Here is a 23,224-nt window from a genome sequence, read left to right as displayed (position 1 = left end):
CAAACACATTGTCGGTTTAGCGGATGTGCGCTTTTGTCTTCTCTCAGTGCCTGATCAACATTGTATTATGACGTGAGCATACACCTGCAGATAAGCTCCCCTCATCAGAAGCCGTGTTTATTTGTTATTGTATTATCACTGTATCGTATTGTGTTGTTATTGTATTATTAATGTATCGTGTTGTATTATATTGTATTAATGTATTGTATGTATGTAAATACCCCTGTTAGAAGGGTTATCCTGTATTATCACATCCTGTGTTGTTAAATCCATATATGGGCATCTGCTGGGTGGAGCTCACACTTTGTGAGCTCACTTCCTATGGAGGAGGTCACATCCTGTGACATCACCTCCTGCTGGGTGGGCGTCGGCAAAGGAGTGATTGCTGTGATGTTGAACTGAGAAGGATGGTGGTGTTTGCTTATTGAATGAATGGCAGATCGCATGAATGGCGAGTGAACCTTTTAGCTTAAAGATGGATTATTTCAATGGGATGAAATGTGTGTTTATTAGCACGGGCAGAATGGCGGTGAGCCCTGCATACAACCAATTTTTCCTTGACATGATTTACCGGGGGTTATGGCTGAAGCCATCCGCCATAACCCTGGTATTTTTTGTTTTTAGTCGACAGCTGACTTGTTCATGAGAGCTGCACAATTCTGGCTAAAATGAGAATCACGATAATTTTGCTTCAAATAAATATCAAGATTCTCTCACAATTCTCACGGCGTAACATCATCTTTCACATAATACAAAAGAATTGGGCTAACTTACACTTTTAATGAATAAAAAAAAAAAGGGTATTTTTTTACAAAAAATGTGCTTAAAAGACTGCTACGCAAATACAATGTGACAAAAAATATTTTAACAACCGCCACTGTATTCTCTAGGGCGGGCATCACTAAATGGCGGCCCGCGGTCCGCGTCCGGCCCGAGCTGCTGCTCTTCACGGACCGCGGCGATCGCGCCATCTAGTCGCCGCTTTTGTCCCCAGCCTCCTCCGCTATCATTAGCAGAGTAGAGGAGCGGACGGCGGGAGGCGGGACAATTCTGGACTGGGGGCGAGACCAGAGAGGTAGCTGCCTGTCACGTTAATCAGGATTTGATTGGCTGCTAGGAGGCGGTCCTAGCAGCCAATCACCAGTTCACTGAAAATTCAACCCGGCAGCTCCCGCGCCCCTCCCAGTGCTGCTGTGCCTTCAGTTCGCGATTGTCCCGCCTCCTGCTCTCCGCTCTGTGAAAGGTAGGAGTGGAGAGGGAAGGGAGGAAAATGTATCTAAATGTGATGGATGGGGGGGGGGGGCAGTGATGTGTGTGGGGGGGCAGTGCTGTGTGTGCGGGGGCAGTGCTGTGTGTGCGGGGGCAGTGCTGTGGGGGGTAGTTCTGTGGGGGGGACAGTGCTGTGTGTGCGGGGGCAGTGCTGTGTGTGGGGGGGCAGTGCTGTGGGGGGTAGTTCTGTGGGGGGGGACAGTGCTGTGTGTGTGGGGGCAGTGCTGTGTGTGTGGGGGCAGTGCTGTGTGTGTGGGGGCAGTGCTGTGTGTGCGGGGGCAGTGCTGTGTGTGCGGGGGCAGTGCTGTGTGTGCGGGGGCAGTGCTGTGTGTGTGGGGGCAGTGCTGTGGGGGGGACAGTGCTGTGTGTGTGGGGGCAGTGCTGTGTGTGCGGGGGCAGTGCTGTGGGGGGGACAGTGCTGTGTGTAGGGGGGTATTGCTGTGTGTGGGGGGGCAGTGCTGTGTGTGGGGGGCAGTGCTGTGTGTGTGGGGGCAGTGCTGTGTGTGGGGGGGCAGTGCTGTGTGTGCGGGGGCAGTGCTGTGGGGGGCAGTGCTGTGTGTGCGGGGGCAGTGCTGTGTGGGGGGGCAGTGCTGTGTGTGGGGGGGCAGTGCTGTGTGTGGGGGGGCAGCGCTGTGTGTGTGTGTGGGGGCAGCGCTGTGTGTGTGGGGGCAGCGCTGTGTGTGTGGGGGCAGTGCTGTGTGTGTGGGGGCAGTGCTGTGTGTGGGGGGGCAGTGCTGTGTGTGTGGGGGCAGCGCTGTGTGTGTGGGGGCAGCGCTGTGTGTGTGGGGGCAGTGCTGTGTGTGTGGGGGCAGCGCTGTGTGTGTGGGGGCAGTGCTGTGTGTGTGGGGGCAGTGCTGTGTGTGCGGGGGCAGTGCTGTGGGGGGGGACAGTGCTGTGTGTGGGGGGACAGTGCTGTGTGTGGGGGGGGCAGTGCTGTGTGTGGGGGGGGCAGTGCTGTGGGGGGGGACAGAGCTGTGTGTGGGGGGACAGTGCTGTGTGTGGGGGGGCAGTGCTGTGTGTGCGGGGGCAGTGCTGTGTGTGCGGGGGCAGTGCTGTGTGTGCGGGGGCAGTGCTGTGTGTGCGGGGGCAGTGCTGTGTGTGGGGGGGCAGTGCTGTGTGTGCGGGGACAGTGCTGTGTGTGGGGGGGCAGTGCTGTGTGTGGGGGGGCAGTGCTGTGTGTGGGGGGGCAGTGCTGTGTGTGGGGGGGCAGCGCTGTGTGTGTGGGGGCAGTGCTGTGTGTGTGGGGGCAGTGCTGTGTGTGGGGGGGCAGTGCTGTGGGGGGGACAGTGCTGTGTGTGGGGGGACAGTGCTGTGGGGGGGACAGTGCTGTGTGTGGGGGGGGGCAGTGCTGTGTGTGCGCGGGGGCAGTGCTGTGGGGGGGGACAGTGCTGTGTGTGGGGGGACAGTGCTGTGTGTGGGGGGACAGTGCTGTGTGTGGGGGGACAGTGCTGTGTGTGGGGGGGGCAGTGCTGTGTGTGGGGGGGGCAGCGCTGTGTGTGTGGGGGCAGTGCTGTGTGTGTGGGGGCAGTGCTGTGTGTGGGGGGGCAGTGCTGTGGGGGGGACAGTGCTGTGTGTGGGGGGACAGTGCTGTGGGGGGGACAGTGCTGTGTGTGGGGGGGGGGCAGTGCTGTGTGTGCGCGGGGGCAGTGCTGTGGGGGGGGACAGTGCTGTGTGTGGGGGGACAGTGCTGTGTGTGGGGGGACAGTGCTGTGTGTGGGGGGACAGTGCTGTGTGTGGGGGGGGCAGTGCTGTGTGTGGGGGGGGCAGTGCTGTGTGTGCGGGGGCAGTGCTGTGTGTGCGGGGGCAGTGCTGTGTGTGCGGGGGCAGTGCTGTGTGTGGGGGGGCAGTGCTGTGTGTGGGGGGGCAGTGCTGTGTGTGTGGGGGCAGTGCTGTGTGTGTGGGGGCAGTGCTGTGTGTGCGGGGGCAGTGCTGTGTGTGCGGGGGCAGTGCTGTGTGTGCGGGGGCAGTGCTGTGTGTGCGGGGGCAGTGCTGTGTGTGGGGGGACAGTGCTGTGTGTGGGGGGGCAGTGCTGTGTGTGGGGGGGCAGTGCTGTGTGTGGGGGGGCAGTGCTGTGTGTGGGGGGGCAGTGCTGTGTGTGGGGGGGCAGTGCTGTGTGTGGGGGGGCAGTGCTGTGGGGGGGGACAGTGCTGTGTGTGGGGGGACAGTGCTGTGTGTGGGGGGGCAGTGCTGTGTGTGTGGGGGCAGTGCTGTGTGTGCGGGGGCAGTGCTGTGTGTGGGGGGGCAGTGCTGTGTGTGGGGGGGCAGTGCTGTGTGTGCGGGGGCAGTGCTGTGGGGGGTAGTGCTGTGGGGGGGACAGTGCTGTGTGTGTGGGGGCAATGCTGTGTGTGGGGGCAGTGCTGTGGGGGGGGGGGTAGTGCTGTGTGTGCGGGGGCAGTGCTGTGTGTGGGGGGACAGTGCTGTGTGTGGGGGGGGCAGTGCTGTGTGTGGGGGGGCAGTGCTGTGTGTGGGGGGGCAGTGCTGTGTGTGGGGGGGCAGTGCTGTGTGTGGGGGGGCAGTGCTGTGGGGGGGGGACAGTGCTGTGTGTGGGGGGACAGTGCTGTGTGTGGGGGGGCAGTGCTGTGTGTGTGGGGGCAGTGCTGTGTGTGCGGGGGCAGTGCTGTGTGTGCGGGGGCAGTGCTGTGTGTGCGGGGGCAGTGCTGTGTGTGGGGGGGCAGTGCTGTGTGTGCGGGGGCAGTGCTGTGGGGGGTAGTGCTGTGGGGGGGACAGTGCTGTGTGTGTGGGGGCAATGCTGTGTGTGGGGGCAGTGCTGTGGGGGGGGGGGGGTAGTGCTGTGTGTGCGGGGGCAGTGCTGTGTGTGCGGGGGCAGTGCTGTGTGTGGGGGGGCAGTGCTGTGTGTGCGGGGGCAGTGCTGTGGGGGGTAGTGCTGTGGGGGGGACAGTGCTGTGTGTGTGGGCAGTGCTGTGGGGGGGGGGGGTAGTGCTGTGTGTGGGGGGATGTGTGATAGGACAATACTGTGTGGGGTGATATGTGAAGGGGGTAATACTGTGTGGGGGGATATGTGAAGGGGGGCAGGGCTGTGGTGGGGAAGATGTGAAGGGGACAAGCAGCTGTGCACAAAATGTGGTGCTGCACAGTAAACGTGAAGGGGTACCATTGACTCCTAAATGCACTGAAATGCAAGGTGCAATTTCCCGCACATAAACGCAGCATGCAGTTTCCATGCGGCTGCATTTTTAAAAAAGATGCCAGGACCTTTTTCCAGCAGAAAACTCAGGCACAGCAACCCATTCAAACGAATTGTGTGTCGCGCCTGCACCCCTGGGCTGTGATGTAAAGAATCAGAGTAATTGCACAAAACTGCGATTCGGACCTCAGCTTGAAGAAAATTTTACTAATCGGACCTCAGTAAATTTTAATTCAATACCCCTGCTCTAGGGTCTCTGCAATTGTGTATATATATATATATATATATGATAGTTTTAAGTAATTTGAGCAAAAATTACTGATTTTAACTTGTAAGCAACAAGTGTCAAAAAAAGGTTTAGTTTTTAAGTGGTTAAGCTGACCTAATATACAGACTGAAGTTCATACCTTTGATCTTAAAAAGAACTAAAATGCTACAATGTTTCTCTTTATCTCTGCCTTAGCGGTTGTGATAAACTTGGCAGGCTGCCAGTTTTTTTTTTTTTGTTTTTTTTTTACAGCTGTCAGCAGTGAGCAGAGAAGAGCTCTGCACTGAATCGAGGAAATTATGTTTTAGGATTGTGAGGGGGCTGAATCGTGATCTCGATTCTTTAACAATTAATTGTGCAGCTCTAGGTCAGAGAGGCTCAGCCGCTGGATAGCATTCAGAAGCGGTGGGAACACGGTTGACTTACCAGGAGATCTGAGGGTTGCCAAATTCCAGTAATACCTAGAGGAGACAGATTCTCATATTTAAGCTTCTGCCACTGAACCTCCCCTGAAAATATGTGCTGTTTCTGACCATGAAAACCAACAGATATAGTGGCTTGAAGAAGTATTCATACCCCTTTTTCCACATTTTTACAAATATCTGAAACGTGCGGCGCACGTTTGTATTTAGCCCCCTTACTCTGATACCCCCAACTAAAACCCAGTACCTTCAGAAGCAGGGCTGTGGAGTCGGTAGGTAAATGTTCAGACTCCTCAGTTTTATGTACTTCCGACTCCGACTCCTCTGTATTAATATGCAAATGTATTTTATACATTCCTTGAGTGAAAGAAACGCAACCTACCACAGGACTACTGGCTGGGAAGCCAACTGTATTGCACAGTTTAAGCAAAAGACAAACACAATGAAAACAAATCAAGTGGCTGGATAGTAGCAGCAGGCATAAACATCAGGAACAGGATCTTTACCAGTTCAAAAATACAAACCACATTATTTGGTTGTTTTAGAACAGAAACAAAGCTTATCTATAATGAACCAAAAACAAAATCTGCAAAACCTAGAAATGGTTTATATTAATCTTGAAATGTAGTTCTAGGCTTAGCAAATGCAAATCAATTCAATGTAGAGTTCTAAGGAAGAGAATTGCCTCTGCCAGATCCTCTTTCATAGAGGCTCTTAAGTCAGACTTTATTATTTTTAGGGCTGAAAATAATCTTTCGACACCGACTTGGGTGGGTGGCATTGCAGTAACTATTCTGGCCACATCACCAACGATCTCTGGATAAACAAGGATGGCTTCTTCAACAGTAAGTTTTGATGAGCGATCATACTTTTCAACTTCTTTTAGTGCTTTATAAAACTCCTGTTGGAATTTTTTTATTTGGACACTTACTGGTTCTCTAACATACGTTCCCTGTAAAAGCAGAACACAACACTATGGAAAGTATAAGTATTGCAGCTCCTAATTGTGCGTTGCGTGCCATATAGTGAAGCACATGAAAAGCATGCTTCTTCACGGTCACTTAACGTGTTCATTTTGCTGTTACGTGAGGCACTGCATGCATTGGTCTTTATTCTTACAGTAGAGAAGTCATTAATTATAACATTTTGTGAATTGGGACATTTAAACTTGCTTTTTTTTTTTTTTATTCCAATCTAAATTTAGTAGGAGTCGGAGTCGGTGCATTGTTTGCCGACTCCGACTTCAGGTACCCAAAATTTCCCCCGACTCCGACTCCTCGACTCCGACTCCACAGCCCTGTTCAGAAGTCACCTAATTACTATATAGAGTCCACCTGTAATTTTATTTCAGTATAAATCAGCTGTTCTATGAAGCCCTCAGAGATTTGTTAGAGAACCTTATTGAATAAACAGCATCATGAAGACCAAAGAACATACCACCAGGTCAGGGATAAAGTTGTGGAGAAGTTTAAAGCAGGGTTAAGTTATAAAATATCCCAAGCTTGATCCCGCAGAGCCCTGTACAAACAATCATCCAAAAATGGAAAGAGTATGGCACAACTGCAAACCTTCCAAAACATGGCCGTCTATCCAAAATGGACAGGCCGGGCAAGGAGAGCATTATTCAGAGAAGCAGCCAAGAGGCCCATGGTAACTCTGGAGGAGCTGCAGAGATTTACAGTTTAGGTGGGAGAATCTGTCCACAGGACAACTATTCGTTGTGCACCCCACAAATCTGGCCTTTATGGAAGAGTGGCAAGAAGAAAGCCATTGTTGAAAAAAAAGCCATTGTAAGTATTGATTGCAGTTTGCGGGGAGCCATGTGGGGGACACAGCAAATGTGTGGAAGAAAGTGCTCTGGTCAGGCAAGACCAAAATTTAACTTGTTGGCCTAAAAGCAAAATCATGTTGTGGGGATACTTTTCTTCACCAGGGACATGGAAGCCAGTCAGAGTTGATAGCAATATGAATGGAGTCAAATCTTGAAGAAAACCTGTTAAGAGTCTGCAAAAAAACTTGAGACTGAGACAGAGGTCCACCTTGCAGTAGGACAACGACCCTAAACATACAGCCAGAGTTGCAATGGAATAATACGGATCAAAGCATATTGTATTGTACTTTGGACAAAAGTCCAATGGACTTCTGTACACACGATAGGACTTTGCACCGTAGGACTTCTGTTGGCGAAAAGTTGGTGGTTGCAGAGCGAACTTTTGTCCGATGAAAACCAAAAAAGTGTGTACACGGTTGGATTTTTTTGAAAACATGCTAATTTTGAAGTTTGTCTGACCGTGTGTATGGGGCTTTAGAATGGCCCAGTTAAAGTCCAGACCTAAATCCAATTGAAAATCTGTGGAAAGACTTGAAGATTGCTGTTCACAGACACTCTCCATCCAATCTGACAGAGCTTGAGCTATTTTGCAAAGAAGAATGGCCAAAAATGTCACACAACAGATGTGCAAAGCTGGTAGAGACATACCCAAAATTACCTGCAGCTTTAAGTGCAGCGAAAGGTGGTTCTACAGAGTACAGTACAAATGCAAAACGCTTTTCACATATTTATTTGTAAAGAACATTAACACCATTTATCATTGCCCTTCCACTTCACAATTATGTGCCACTTTGTGTTGGTCTACTTGATCACATAAAATACATTTACATTTTTGGTTGTAACAGGACAAAACGTGGTACATTTCAAGGGGTATAAATACTTTTTCAAGGCACTGTACAAAGAAGGAAGCCCAATTCCTAAACCTGCTAGTTTTAAGGTACACCATGGATGAAAAAATCTACTACAAATCACAAGTGTAGAACAGACAGTCAGCTCAATCCGATTTCCATGAGTTCAATTAGCCCACCAGGCTTGTGCTACAATGGAAAGGTACAATACATTTCGCCACTTGGTAGAAAACAAGACACTACACGAGAACATTATTATTAAAGGCATGCCAACTCATTAGATGAGAGACACAACTTTTCTGGAGCAATATATCCCAGTTCATCTCTTTTGTAACCTTTATGTTTAAATTAAAGCAGGATGAACACAGACAATCTCCCATTGGATTATTACAGTCATTTGTCAGAACCATTTGCAAGTGTAAACAAATAAATCTGAACAAGTTATCCAACAAGACCAAATGACTTGATTCAGACCCAATTAATACACAAGGAGCTGCAATGAGTCTTATTTCACCCTTTAAGTAGCATGCCAATTCTATGGATAAATGTGATCTTCAAATTTCAGGAAGAGAAAATGTGACGTAACAAAGTTTCTGCAGCTGTGCTCTGTATTAATTTTGTAACAAATTGTGACACCAAGTAGACCATTCGGCTCTATGAATTTTTTTTCCCCAAAATACCAAACATGTTGTTATGCTTACCTACTTTGTGGTAATGCACAGAGTGGCCCTGCACCGCCTGAACCCTGGGGTCCCCCACTGGCATTCTTGGTTCCTTCTCTTTCTGTGCCTCTAAAGCAAGAGGCTTGCTATGGAGGCAAACCTACGGGCACGATCTTAAGCGTCAATTGAGATGCAGTGAGGCTCAGCCCACTTTTTGCTCACAAAATGTGATTGACAGCCAATTGCTCCTGCTGATACCTCTGTTAGCAGAGAGAGAAGAGAGCTTTTGCATATGGGCACAGGGGGGCGACGGGGCCATACAGGTATATACTGGGAATTTTTTTTTACCTTAATGCAGCGAAAGCATTAAGGTAAATAATGTCTAACCTTTACATCCACTTTAAGATAATGTGTCAAAATGGAATTAAGGATCTGCCGTTGCGGACTTGTTTTTTTAAAGCCCAGGCTCTAGAACTGTTATATCAATCCTATCACTACATCACGATTTAGCGGTTCATTACCCTGGATCAAGCATGTTTATATTGGGCATCCCAACACAACATCATCAAAAATCAACAACTTGGGAAGATAACCAAGATTTACATTCCGAGATGTTGATGTCCCTGTAAAATCCTACAAAATTTTCTGGATACTCTTTCGTTTCTATTGTCTCACCTAGTCCCCTTCCTCTATCCCATCTCTGTTCCACATGGAGTATCAGCTCTGGACACAAACATTCTGCTGTAACTAATCCTAACCCTCACTGGAAGGCAGACAGGAGTAAAAAATGTAAAAAAATTTAATTAAGTTGCATAAGTGTGGGATTTAGCGGTGTTCACAATTAAAGGTGTTGTAAACCCTCGTGTTTTTTCACCTTCATACATCCTATGGATGAAGGTGAAAAAACACCTTGCAGTGTCCAGCCCCCCCGTTTTACTTACCTGAGCCCCAAATTTACATAGCGCGATCCCACGTCGCTCTCTCCGCGGCTTCTCGGCTCTTCATTGGATAGATTGATAGCAGTGCAGCTATTGGCTCCCGCTGCTGTCAAACAAATCCAATGACGGAGCTGCCGAGGGCGGGACCGAGTCATACACTCGCCGTCTATGGACGTCGAGTGTATGACACAGGAGCGCTCGCCCACAAGGTAACCACAACGGGAGAGAGCTTCCCGAAGGGAGTTATCCAATGCAGAGGGGAGCCACGAGAGCTGCAGTGGGACCCCAGAAGAGGACGATCGGGGACACTCTGTGAAAAACTAACTGCACAGCGGAGGTAAATATGATATGTTATTAAAAAAAAAAAACTTTAACCTTTAATATCACTTTAAGAAATCACATTTAAACTCATATTAAATAGGAGTCCGTACACCTGCCATCATTTAAAGTGCCTCTGATTAACCCCAAATAAAGTTCAGCTGTTCTAGTAGGTCTTTCCTGACATTTTCTTAGTTGCATCCTACAGACAAAGCCATGGTCCGCAGAGAGCTTCCAAAGCATTAAGCCTCATACACACGATCAGATTTCCTGTCGGGCAAACTGCCATGAGAGCTTTTGGCCGGGAAAACAGGCCGTGTGTATGCTCCAAAGTTTTCCCGACAGGAAAAATGGCAAAAAAAAAAAAGAAAAAAAGAACCAGCTCTCTTTTGACCGCCGTGTTTCCTGGCAGTTTTCTTATGGGAAACACTGCGATTGAGCATACACACGGCTGGGATTCCCGAACAAATCTCTCTCATGGCAGTTTTCCCATCGGGAAAGCCGTCGTGTGTAGGGGGAAAAAGTTACCAAGCAGGTTCTCGGTTTTCCCGCCGGGAATCCCGTACGTGTGTACAGGGCTTCAGAGGGATTTCATTGTTAAAAGGCATCAGTCAGGAGAAGGGTACAAAAGAATTTCCAAGGCATTAGGTATACTATGGAACACAGTTAAGACAGTTAAGACAGTCATCAAGTGGAGAAAATATGGCACAACAGTGACATTAAAGGGTCACTAAAGGAAATTTTTTTTTTAGCTGAAATGACTGTTTACAGGGCATAGAGACATAATAGTTAACTGATTCCTTTTAAAAATGATTAAAAATTGATAAAAAAACAATCATATAATGTGCCTGCAGTGTAGTTTCGTTTTTGCTGTTGTTTGCTGGTTCTCTGATGTACAGAGAGCCACTAGAGGGCAGTCAGCCAATAGAGAGCAGTGATACTTTGTCTAAAACTCCTCAGCACCAATCCAGTTTCGTTTTACACACAGTAATCACACCTCCTTGATTAGTGACCACCGTGAGAAATCTCCCAGTACTGTGGTTATCAGGAAACAGGCAACCAGGAAGTGTCCAAAACAGAGAGGATTTACAGCAACATCAAAGCAAAAACGAACAATGAGGACATGAAACCAGGACTGCAGCAAGGTAAAGGAAGCTATTTAGCTAAAAAAAAAAATTCCTTTAGTGACCCTTTAACAAGAACATTCCTCTAAAATTTATGAAAAGACGAGAATAAAACTGGTCAGGGGGGCTGCCAAGAGGCCTTACAGTAACATTAACCACCTCAATACAGGGCACTTTGCCCAACTTCCTGCCCAGGCCATTTTTTTAAGCTTTCAGCGCTGTCACACTTTGAATAATTGCGCAGCTATGCTATACTGTAACCATGTGAAATTTTTTATCATTTTCTTCACACAAATAGAGCCTTCTTTTGGTGGTATTTAATCACTGCTGGGTTTTTTGTTTTTACAGAATTAAAAGTTTGTCAGTAAATTTTGTAAATAAGTAATTTTTATCCTTCACTGATGTGCGCTGATGAGGCTGCACTGATGGTCACCGATGAGGAGGCACCAATATGCCGCACTTATGGGCACAGATAGGTGGCACTGATATGTGGTACAGATGAGCATTGATGGGTGGAACTAGTGGGCACTTCTAGGTGGCACTGGTAGGCAGCACGAATAGGTGGCATTGATGGGCAGCACTGAAAGCCAGGGCTGACTGGCATCACTAATGGGCACCGATTGCTGGCACAGGTAGGACTTTAGCGTAATCAGTGCCCTGATTACAAGTCTTGTTGTCCCCTGTGAGGAGATGCAGTTGATCGGCTCTCCTGACCACACACTGTAAGGTAACGAGAGTCGATTCCCAGCACTTCCTGTACTTACATGTGACCGGCTGTGATTGGACACAGCCAATCACATGGTTAAAAAGCCACGTCAGCGGCTCTTTAAATTGAGAGATCGGGGTCACGCCAGGTCCTAGCAACATGGTGCAGCTGCGATCGGCAGGCTGCATGCCCCCTTCATGTTCAGCTTTCTAGCAGAAGCCTGAACAGGAATTTCATCTTTTAGGATGACAATGACCCAAAGCATACATCTAAAATCAACAAAGTAGTGGCTTCACCAGAAGAAGATTCAAGTTTTGGAATGACCCAGCCAGAGCCCAGACCTGAATCTGATTGAAAATATGTGGGGTGATCTGAAGAGGGCTGTGTACAGGAGTTGCCCTCAAAATCTGACAGATTTGGAATGTTTTCGCAAACAGTGGGCAACTATTGCCAAGTCAATGTGCCATGCTGATAAGACTCATACCCAAAAAGACTGAGTGCTGTAATAGAATCAAAACGTGCTTTAACAAAGTATTAGTTTAAGGGTGTGCACCATATTTTTGTTATTTTTACTTCCGTCCACCTAAAAGATTTCAGTTTGTTGTTCAACTTCGTTGTACGATTGATAGGTCACATTAAAGGTGTGAAAATTATTCTGAAATGATTTATCTTTGTCCTGACATTTTAACAGGGGTGTGTAGACTTTTTATATCGACTATGTTATAAAATACATTATTCCTTATATTTACTGTATGTGTTGAGATGTGTGCAAAAGGCTGCCCTTCCATGGCAGACAAAGGATGATATAAGAACTGGCTTTCCAAGCCTAAACATTGTATGGAACACTCAGGTCAACGCGGTGCAACACAAAGCCCAACAAATGTTCAGCACAATCCACATATTTCTACCCTGCTGTTGGCAGGGACTTGGCAGGTGTTACACCTAACATACAGTATATATTATTACATGATGCAGGCTCAGCGGAGAACAGATAAGTGATGATTAAACCTACCCGAAAAACAAAATTTTGAATTGTTTTAGGCTATAAATATCCCAAAATGTGCAAATGTGTTAGTGGCAATCCAGTGAGTAAATATACTGTATACACAAGGGCATTGAAAGCCATATCCACAGCACAGCAGGTAATATATTTTCTAACTTTGGAAAGTGGCCAGCATGAAAACTTTTACATGTGTTTCCAGATAATATGCAAATCATCCAAAAGAATGAACAAGCTTATAAGCCTTTCCCAGAAAATTAACATTTAGAATGACAAGGGGAAATTATAATTTGCATTTCAAAGTCTCACTATACCTACAGATGTCTAATATAAGAAAGCTGAAAATGCAGAAATATTAAAATAACTGATACGGTACATGCCAGACATGGAGAACAAGTTTGAATTTAAAGGGAAATTAGATTCATGATATGGTTTGCATCATTAGAATATATATTTTCAGCAACCAAAGCCTTTATACAGTAGCAGGTATTGAAACACACAAGTTTATGCATGCAAGTTTGTTCATCTAGCACAGCCGTCACTAAATGGCGGCCCGCGGTCCGAGTCCGGCCCGGGTGGCGCTTCTGCCCGGACCACCATGCCGCCAGAATAATTTTAAATGTCAGCGTTTGCTGGGGCCGCGGGTTTCCACAGCAACCAGTGACGCTGAGAGGGGAGAAGACAAGCTTGCGCTCACAGGGCGTGACGTCACGTGCGTGCCCCGCCCCCTGCAGCTTGCGGGTCCACTCCTGGCTCTCTGTGCGAGATTGGGGCGTGACGTCCCATGCGCGCCCCGCCCCCCTGCTACTCGCGGTCCCGGGCTCTCCTTATCGTGCAGCTTTCGCCCATCTTGCATGCAAGGTATGTGACAAGTTAATTAGTTGTCACTAATGGGCAGATTTGTTATTGTGTACACTGCTGGGCATACTTAATAATGGTCACGCTGATGGGCAGCTTTTTTTTATGTTAAGGGACACTCTGATGGACGAATTTTATATTAAGGGGCACTCTGATGGGCACAGTTTATTTTAAGGGGTACGCTGATGGGTATATTTTGAATGTGCACACTGATGAGCATATTTTGTTAAGGGGCACACTGATGGACACATTTTGTTGTGCCCATCAGAGTGCCCCTTAACATAAAATATGCCCATCAGCATACACATTAAAAATATACCCATCAGCGTACCCCTAAAATAAAATGTGCCCATCAGAGTGCCCCTTAACATAAAAGGTGCCCATCAGCGTGACCCTTATTTTATGTTAAGGGGCATGCTGATGGGAACATTTTTTGTTAAGGGGCACTCTGATGGGCATATTTTATTTTAAGAGCAACACTGATGGGCACATTTTGTATTAAGGAGCACTCTGATGGGCAGATTTTATGTTAAGGGACACGTTTTCTTGTGCCCATCAGTGTGCCCCTTTATATAAAATGTGCCCATCAGGATGTCCCTTAACATAAAACTTGTCCATTAGAGTGTACCTTAACATAAAATGTGCCCATCGGCGTGACCCTTATTTTATGTTAAGGGGGACTCTGATGGGGACATCTGATGTAAAGGGGTGCTGTGATGGGGACACCTGGTGTAAAGGGGTGCTGTGATGGGGACACCTGATGTAAAGGGGTGCTGTGATGGGGACCCCTGATGTAAAGGGGTGCTGTGATGGGGACCCCTGATGTAAAGGGGTGCTGTGATGGGGACACCTGATGTAAAGGGGTGCTGTGATGGGGACACCTGATGTAAAGGGGTGCTGTGATGGGGACCCCTGATGTAAAGGGGTGCTGTGATGGGGACCCCTGATGTAAAGGGGTGCTGTGATGGGGACCCCTGATGTAAAGGGGTGCTGTGATGGGGACACCTGATGTAAAGGAGCTCTGTGATGGGGACACCTGATGTAAAGGGGTGCTGTGATGGGGACACCTGATGTAAAGGGGTGCTGTGATGGGGACACCTGATGTAAAGGAGCTCTGTGATGGGGACACCTGATGTAAAGGAGCTCTGTGATGGGGACACCTGATGTAAAGGGGTGCTGTGATGGGGACACCTGATGTAAAGGGGTGCTGTGATGGGGACACCTGATGTAAAGGGGTGCTGTGATGGGGACACCTGATGTAAAGGGCTGCTGTGATGGGGACACCTGATGTAAAGGGGTGCTGTGATGGGGACACCTGATGTAAAGGAGCTCTGTGATGGGGACCCCTGATGTAAAGGAGCGCTGTGATGGGGAAAAATGGGAACTTGAGATTCGGACCTCGGCCCAAAGAAAATTTTAGTGACCGGACCTCCTTGAATTTTAATTCAAGACCCCTGATCTAGCATATTAACAATATTCTGCTTCAGCTGCGAACAGGCAAGACGATGAATTGATTTGTAGCCATTCACTAGAATGGGTTCCTTTGTTGTTGCATCACAATTCCCCTAAACATGTCACAATGTCACAAGTGTCATATTATCCAATCTCAGGAGTCAGACTTGTACAGCTGAACTGTACGTCTAGCTTCACTGGAAATCTAATTTTGCAAATATATTGTATTTACCTCATCTGCATCTAATTTATTTGGTCAACCATAGTGTAATTGATGGTGGGAACAAAAGACAAAACAGGCCTACACATGCAGAGAGGTGCAGGTACCATAAGGTACATTATTATTTACTTATTACAGACATTTACAGTGCATGACAGTTTATGCAGCGCTTTACATTTTGTACATGCACATCAGTCCTTGCCTTCAACAAGCTTACAATCTAAAATATCTACTTGTCTTTATGTCCAGCCATCCGCAGCTTGTAAGGGAATCCCTGTAAGACATCTGGTACGCATATACGTGCATGGTGTTTCCCACAGAATGGTGCACATGCACACACAATTCCCATTGGTGCCAGACAGGCTGTTTAAAGGATGCTCATGTTCCATGCAGATTGGTCTTCACCTGTTCCTGTGGCCCTGCTTTTATCCTGCGTCTAAGCTCTGTTGCCGACTCTGCTTGCTACTGACCTGATCTCAGATTCCGATTGCTCTTCTGCCTACCCCTTCTGACCTTGGATCCGCCTTTGACCATACTTTTGCACTAAGCTGCCTACCTGCTGATGACCTCAGCTAGACCGGTGACTTTGCTTCTGTCTCTGATTTGGCTCCATGTTATCTCGGAGTACCTGCTGTGACTCACAACCATATCAGCGTCAATTACGACAGCGTGTTCTTGTCTTCAGTCCGCTGGAAGCTTTGACAAGCCTCAGGCCCAGAACCTGCAGTGTATTCCGAATGCTCCTTTAACCTTTAGCTTGCTCATCCTGTACAGTTACCGCTCCTGACCTGATGCCCTGCCAGCCTGGTTCAGCCTGCATTTCCTACTGCAAAGTTCTACCAGCAACACGTGTCGGCACTCGTGTTCCATGGCACCATTTATTCCATCTTCAGTGGGGCCTGGGCTGGATATACAAGAGAGGCCAACCTTGTCATCTTAGTCTCCTATGAAGTACGTGACATAGGTCCTCTTAAGACCTCTGAATTTTCCCTAAGCCAAAAAGTACAGACAATGGAGAGCAATGCTTTCTTCAATGTTCCCATAGACAGACATTTTCAAGAAATAAGACAGACTACCAGCATGGCGGGTTCAAAAGGGGGGTTTCATTTTTTGGACCTACTCTTGCAGTAATCTCCTGATGCTCAAGGAGCTGCAAGCTGGTAGTATAAAAACTGAAGCATGTGTATTTGCTACAGCAATATCAGCTCATAAGCATGGCATGCCAAGGAGGAAAGAGGGAAAAAAAAACCCAAAAAACACACAATGGGGTCGATTTTATAAAAGAAAAAATAGTCTCTGCACTGCAAAAGTTACTCTAGATCTGAGGGGAACATGCAAGGGAGGGAAAAAAACAGCATTTTTGCTTGCACATGATTGAATCATAGAAATTAGCAGAGCATTACTTTCAGAGTTTCCCCTCAGATCTAGCGCAACTCCACTTGCAGTGCAAAGACTATTTGCCTTTAGTAAATCAACCACATTGAAAATCTGAACACAACGAATACATAAGCTGATGGGGTTTACAGCCAGCAGAAGAAGATTTGTATCACTTTCCTTTCACCAGTAATGACTGACTTTTTCAGCTACTTTATTGTTCTAATTGACAAGAACACCATCATTTCTTTTAGGAAGTCGTTGCCGAATAGGTTTGAAAAATTTGAAGAAAATTTAGTTTTTTTTCAGTTTAGCTGGTTCCTAAATTGCATCTTTCAGTGTCAAGACTGACATGCAGTCCTAAACCATATATACGTCAAAGGGTGGTGCCTCTCCCTTTACCGTAAGAATGTGCTTTTATGGTCTATAACCCCAGCAGCAAATAGCATCAAACGGAATGCTATGTGAGACAATGCAAATAGCATTGAAAAGGTCAAGAAATGAAAACTAAATACCTTTTCATTCTTTACTGCAAGACAATATGAAAAAGCAGTTTGCTTGGATTTTTTTTTAGCCAATGATACGTAAACAGAAAAAGGCTTTTGAGACCATGAGTTGCCATGACCAACTCCGGCCCCTCTAAGTCTAACAGGGGATCTGTGATGCGTTCTTATTCACGAAATTACCACCCAAATGCCCCAATGCCCTACAACAGAAACATGCTCACAGAGATTTATATAGTCTGCATGTTCTCATCAAGGAACACTTCTAATCTCTGTGACCATTTCTATGGTTAAAAACACATAAAGCAAATGGATAAACCGTATAGGACACTTCTTTAGATCTGGGAAACCATTGACCCTTGACTATTGTGTTAAAAAGTTGAAACTCCCAGACTTGGAGCAAAGAGGAGGCATCTCTATGATTTATTCCTCCCTCACTCACCACCCTACAGGTAAAATCTTCTTACATGGAAGCGTGGGAGAAACATCTCCAATGCAGCTGGGATCTGGAGACCTGGCATAGAGCCTAAATCTTTCAGGGGAATCCTTAATATATCCCTGATGGAAGCTAATGTTAAGGTTCTTACCAGGTGGTACTTGACCCCCACTAAACTTGCAGCAATATATCCAACTGCAGATCCAACTTGCTTCAGGGGGTATCAACTACTAGGGTAAATGGCCCATACCTGGTGGGGTTGTCCTAGGATCCATCCCTTCTGGAATAAAGTTTTTAACATGATATTCAAGGTGACGGGTTGTCAGGTTCCCAGATCCATTTATGTGGCTCTACTCAATGCTCATATACCTCTTATTTCTAAATACACACACAAATTGATCCACTTCATACTTACAGGAGCCAAGCTCACAGTGGCTAAAGCATGGAAAAAACCTAAGCCCTTCTTATCGGAAGTTAAAAAGAAGATATCCTTGATAATGGTTTAAGAAAAATTGGTCAGCATCTTAAATGACACGACCCTACAGTTTGAAATTATCTGGGATCCCTGGGCTAAATATGAAGGGATCTCTATCTCTAAGGGTGTCTCTATGGATCTCTCCCTTTCTCAACATTAAGATAGACACGTATCCCCCCCTTCTCCTGTCTTTTTTCTCCCCTGCTCTATCTCTTTCCTTTTTTCTGATCTTCTTTATTGTTATCGGCTTTGAGAGTACCTGGAAATGACACAAGAATTACTCCCATGTTTTTTCATTTCTTCTTAATACTGTCATATAACCTACAGAAATCTTTTTCCTTATGTTTCAATTCATAGGGCTGATTATTTTCGACATAAGGACCTCTTGGATAGGGTCATCGGAGGGATGGGTTCTCTCCGCCGGCACAGCGCGTTACCCTTTAGGGGTGCCGGGGATTGAGAACACCTCTGCTCTTTGGTGTCTCTCTCCAAGCTAGTTGCTTTCTTGGTAGGACCTAATAGGATTATTTTACCCTTCTAACTGTTTATCTCTACAATTTTAAGCTACTCAGCACTTATTCGATTAATTTTGTCATTGTCCAGGATTTATTATTTATGTGACTTTAGAACAATAAATAATTGTATAAAATTGTAATCTATATACTATGAAAATAAAATATTTTGAAAGTAAAACTGTCCCTCGCATTTGTGGTCAGCGCAATGCCCCCTAATATTGATCATCTTTGGGAACAAAGGCTACTTACATTGGGCTGCCATGAGAAAAATACCCACAACACACTGCTTTAGGACAATAAAGACAGAAAATAAATGGATGCCACATAACCAACTTGTGGTGTCAGCACAACTAAAGGAGTAATTCACTAAGCATACAATGCAATCTGCTCATATTTGGGAAAACATGGGTAGAAGTTGCACGCTGCATCAAGGCCTCTGTATTGAAATGTTCTACTCTTATCAAGATGAGACACATAATATATCATTATATTATTAAACTACATGTATTTTGTGTAATAATTTTGATTTGAGTGAATAGATTAGACCTGCACAACACATGTAACTTCCACACATATTTGCAGATGTTTGCAAGAAAAAAAAAAAAAAAAAACGTTAAAATCAGAAACAGACTAAATGGGAGCTCCTTGGTGTCTAGTAGGGCTGGGTTCCAGAGAATTCGGTTTTGGAAGAGGTTGGAAAATCATTCACGTGTCCTAGAATGAATTACTGACTTCCTAATAGTTTCCAGGTCAGCCACAAGTATGAACTGCAGGGAGGAACTTGTGAAAGTACAAGGTTAGGAAGACTATAAAATTTGCATGCGTTTAACTAGAGGTTTTAAATTCAATAGAAATACTATTTCAAAAACTCTTACAACACAATACACCTAGATCACCATAAAACCATATACAATGAGATTGCTTTTATAACGAATTAACTCCTTTACGGTCGTATACATCATAAACCTTTGCTTATGATGAGGAAGTAAAACACACTATAGGCAATGTCTACTCATCACAGTTAGATGAGAGCGAATAATAGCGAGCCAGTTCACACCAGATGCAGTTCCGTTGTGCGCTTTTTTTCAGCACTAAAAATGCATGCACAGTGTTTTCCATGTTTTTCAATGGCTCTAGTTCACACCATGCAGCCAGTTTCCGGTCAGTCTCCATTGCAGAAACTGACTGCATGGTGTGAACTGGAGCTATTGGAATACATGGAAAACACCGTGCATGCATTTTGTGCTGAAAAAAAGCACACGGAACTGCTTCTGGTGTGAACTAGCACTTAAAATACATACTGTACAGCTACCTCGCCATTCAGAATGACCATGGCTCTTTTTACCAGCCTAGTTACAATTAAAGTACAATGCAGATAATTTGCCAACACTGAAGAAGACAGAATTTTCAGGAGCTGTGCATGGTAACCAATCAGCTTCTAGCTTCAGCTTGATCATTTACGTTTTAAACATGAAAGATAGAAGCTGGTTGGTTGCCATGCACAGCTGCTCCAGTTTTGATAAAATCCCCTAAATATAAGTTAATATCCAAGCATGCACAATTGCCCTGCAAATTCAAATATCTGACACACAAACGTATACAATAAATAAAATACATTAACCTCACTATAGATCTACATCTTGCAACATTAATGTCCTTTTCCCCAGACATCATCTACTATTAGCAGACTGAGAGGTTAACTAAAGAAGATTATATATGAAAACACCTTGAGACATAAGGAGCTTAAAGCACTTAGATTAAACAGAGTCTAGTGTGCTGTGCACACAAATGGCTGCATATGGTTCTCCAACCGTCACAGTTGCGTCATCACTTCTGTCGGATAAGGCAAGGTTTAGGCAAACAGGAAAAAAAAAAAAAAAAAAAAAAAAACGCCTTGATGCTAAATTTAAACTTTAAATAAGAAAAATAAAGAATACAGTGTGCAGAAATATCAGATGAGACAAATGTTTTTATATCTTGTGAGAGAAAAATAAACCAAAAGCATTGGGGCCCATTCACACCAGCACAATGGGATACCGCACTGCCACTGGTGTGTGCTGGAAAGCAGCAGTGCCGGTGAACTGAAAGCAGACGATCACACTGATTGGTTGATTTTTTTATGTGCAAACTTTATTGGAATTTCACAAAGTGAAATTTCATTCATTTCTATTGGCCACAGAGTGGGGAAATGCAGTGGATTGCGTCAAACTGCAAATTGCACTGAAAAAAAAGTAGTACATGCTGTACTTTTTTTCAGTGCAGTAGTGTGTGCATGAACATGATTGAGCGCAAAGCTTTTTACCTTGTCTATGCGTTGGGACTGCATTGAGGAAGGCTACCCAGAGCAACCTTTGACTCTTTTCACACTAGGGCCGCGGTTAGGCGCCGCTCGTTTTAGCGGCACTTTACTACTATTTTCAGACGTTAGTGGGGCACTATTAACCCCAAAGAAGGGGATCAAAACTGTTGTGCCCCTCCTGAAGAGCCTAGCAAGCACGCTTCCCATTCATTACAATGGGCAGGATGTTTTGGGAGCGCTAAATACAAACACTCCCAACGCACCCCAAAGATGCTGCTTGCAAACGCACCGTCCGAGTGTGAAAAGTCACACTTGAATGAATAAAAGGCGCTTAGAAGAGGCTATTTCCAGCGCTAAAGCCCCTGAAAAACGCCATAGTGTGAACAGGGTCTAACACATCTGATGTAAATGGGTCTTTTAAATAAAAAATACATAGGCTTACATGAAAGGGCGAAATATAAGAAGATAACTTACTTCAAAGTGACTGTTTTGATCCACTTCTTTGACTACATCCATCTTGAAGCTGTGATCGCTGAATGAAAAAAAAACGACAACTCAGTATACACAGACTTTACATTACACGTACTAGGAGAAGCGTTGTACTCTACGCAAAAGTTACGATTTCAGATTTTAAAAGTATATGAATTTTGTTTTCCCCCTTTTCAATGCCAAGCAGACCTCATTAAATTTTCAGACATAATGGGGTATATTTACAAAAACTGGAGCGCTCAGAATCTGGTGCAGCTGTGCATGGTAACCAATCAGCGTCTAACTTCAGCTTGTGCAATTAAGCTTTGACAGGAAAACCTGGAAGATAATTAGTTTCAATGCAGAGCTGCACCAGATTTTGCATGCTCCAGTTTTACTAAATCTCCTCCAATTTGTCCACATCACTTTCACACAGAGTGTTTATTTATATAGTCAGCATACAAGAATACCACCAATACATCTGTTTAGACGCAACATCCCATGACATGGAATATTAATGGACTCTTATTTGTCCACCTTACATAGAAGAGTTCTGTGATATGCCTAGAAAAAAGGTTCACTACACCTGTACATGGTAAAATCGGACATTCTGTAGTGTGAAGCAATATTTCAAAAAATCAATATTGCATCTTCAATCATTCCCAAGATATTAGTTTTCCTTTCAATAATAAAACTGATAATTTGAGCCGGTTCACACTGGGGCGACCTGGGATCCGACTTCAAGTCGCCCCAAGTCACATGGTCGAGAAAATGAATGGAAGTGAATGAGAGCCGTCTTAATGTACACTACTGAAGGTTCCTGTACTACTTCAATCCGACTTCTAGGCAACTTGTACCCATTGATTTCAATGGAAGTCGCCTCAGAAGTCGGATCACTGTCTTAAAGCGGAGCTCCACCCTCCACTACAGCAAATCGGAACCCTCCCCCTCTCCGGTGTCACATTTGACACCTTTCAGGGGGAGGGGGGTGCAGATACCTGTCTAAAGGCAGGTATTTGCACCCACTTCCGGCCACACAGTCTGCGGGTAGACTGCGGGCAGGACGTCACCTATCGCCCCCCGTTGTGTTCTGGGAAACACTCGGCTCCCAGAACACAGCGGGAGCCAGTCAGCGCATCGCGACTCGCGCCGTAGGGAACCGGGTAGTGAAGCCGGAGCGCTTCACTTCCTGGTTCCCTCACCGAGGATGGCGGGGGGGCAGCAGAGTGACGAGCGATTGCTCGTCCTCTGCTGCGGACGGCGCTGGACTCCAGGACAGGTAAGTGTGCTGATATTAAAAGTCAGCAGCGGCAGTATTTGTAGCTGCTGGCTTTTAATATATTTTTTTTCAGCGGACATCCGCTTTAACTGAAGCAACAATACAGCAAGATAACATACATTTCTCAGGCAAACCCCTCCCTTCCCCTTGCCTCTCACAGAGCTGATTGTTGTTTGATTGGCCACTGGAAAGCCTCCTGTCCTGGAGGCGACTTGAAGTTGCCTGATGATTCATACGCAAGTCGTGTCCAAGTTGCCTCCCAAAGTATTGCTAGAAGTCGTGTTGCCCCTGTGTGAGTGGGCTCTAAAAGTGCCACCCTACAAAGAACAGTACAGTACAACCTTGGATTGCAAGCATAATTTGTTCCAGAAACATGCTTGCAATCCAAAGAACTCGTACATCAAAGCAAATTTCCACATAAGAAATAATGGAATAACAATAGCACAGCAGGGAAAATCGTTGTTCTAACATCGGATTGTTAGTACAGTGGCTCCAATCTGAGATGTCAGTTTTTACATTTAATTGGACTTACAGGTACGCCAATGTGCCTGCCCATGCCATTGTGTCAACGTACATCTGCGTGTGGCAGTCGGCAAGTGGTTAAGGCCCTTTTCACACTGATGATCTTTTTGGTGTATTACCATTGATTTACAATAGAAGGTGATTTTGGTGTGCTTTTGAAAAACTACAAAGATGCAGCATGCAGGACTTTTCAAAGCGTAGCACACCTGCGGTAAACAGTTACAAAGGATTTAATGGGGAATAATTTTCATGCACTTTCACGCCTTGGAAAAACATGGCAAAAGCCCAGCAG

The 23,224-nt window shown here is 45.8% G+C and overlaps 1 protein-coding gene across 1 annotated transcript in view; it reads right to left on the bottom strand.

The window, feature by feature from the left end:
* The window catches only part of SGMS1 (sphingomyelin synthase 1), a 193,765-nt gene extending 172,570 nt beyond the window's left edge, over positions 1–21,195 (bottom strand). Inside the window, exon 1 of the mRNA XM_040362057.1 lies at positions 21,138–21,195. The gene's annotated coding sequence lies outside the window, so the exon portion shown is untranslated. The remainder of the gene's footprint in view (positions 1–21,137) is intronic.
* Positions 21,196–23,224: the final 2,029 nt, after the last annotated feature.

This window comes from Rana temporaria, chromosome 8, assembly GCF_905171775.1.
Source record: "Rana temporaria chromosome 8, aRanTem1.1, whole genome shotgun sequence".
Taxonomy (NCBI): domain Eukaryota; kingdom Metazoa; phylum Chordata; class Amphibia; order Anura; family Ranidae; genus Rana; species Rana temporaria.
Note: the sequence above shows the minus strand (reverse complement) of the source record. Positions and strands in the feature narration are given on the sequence as shown.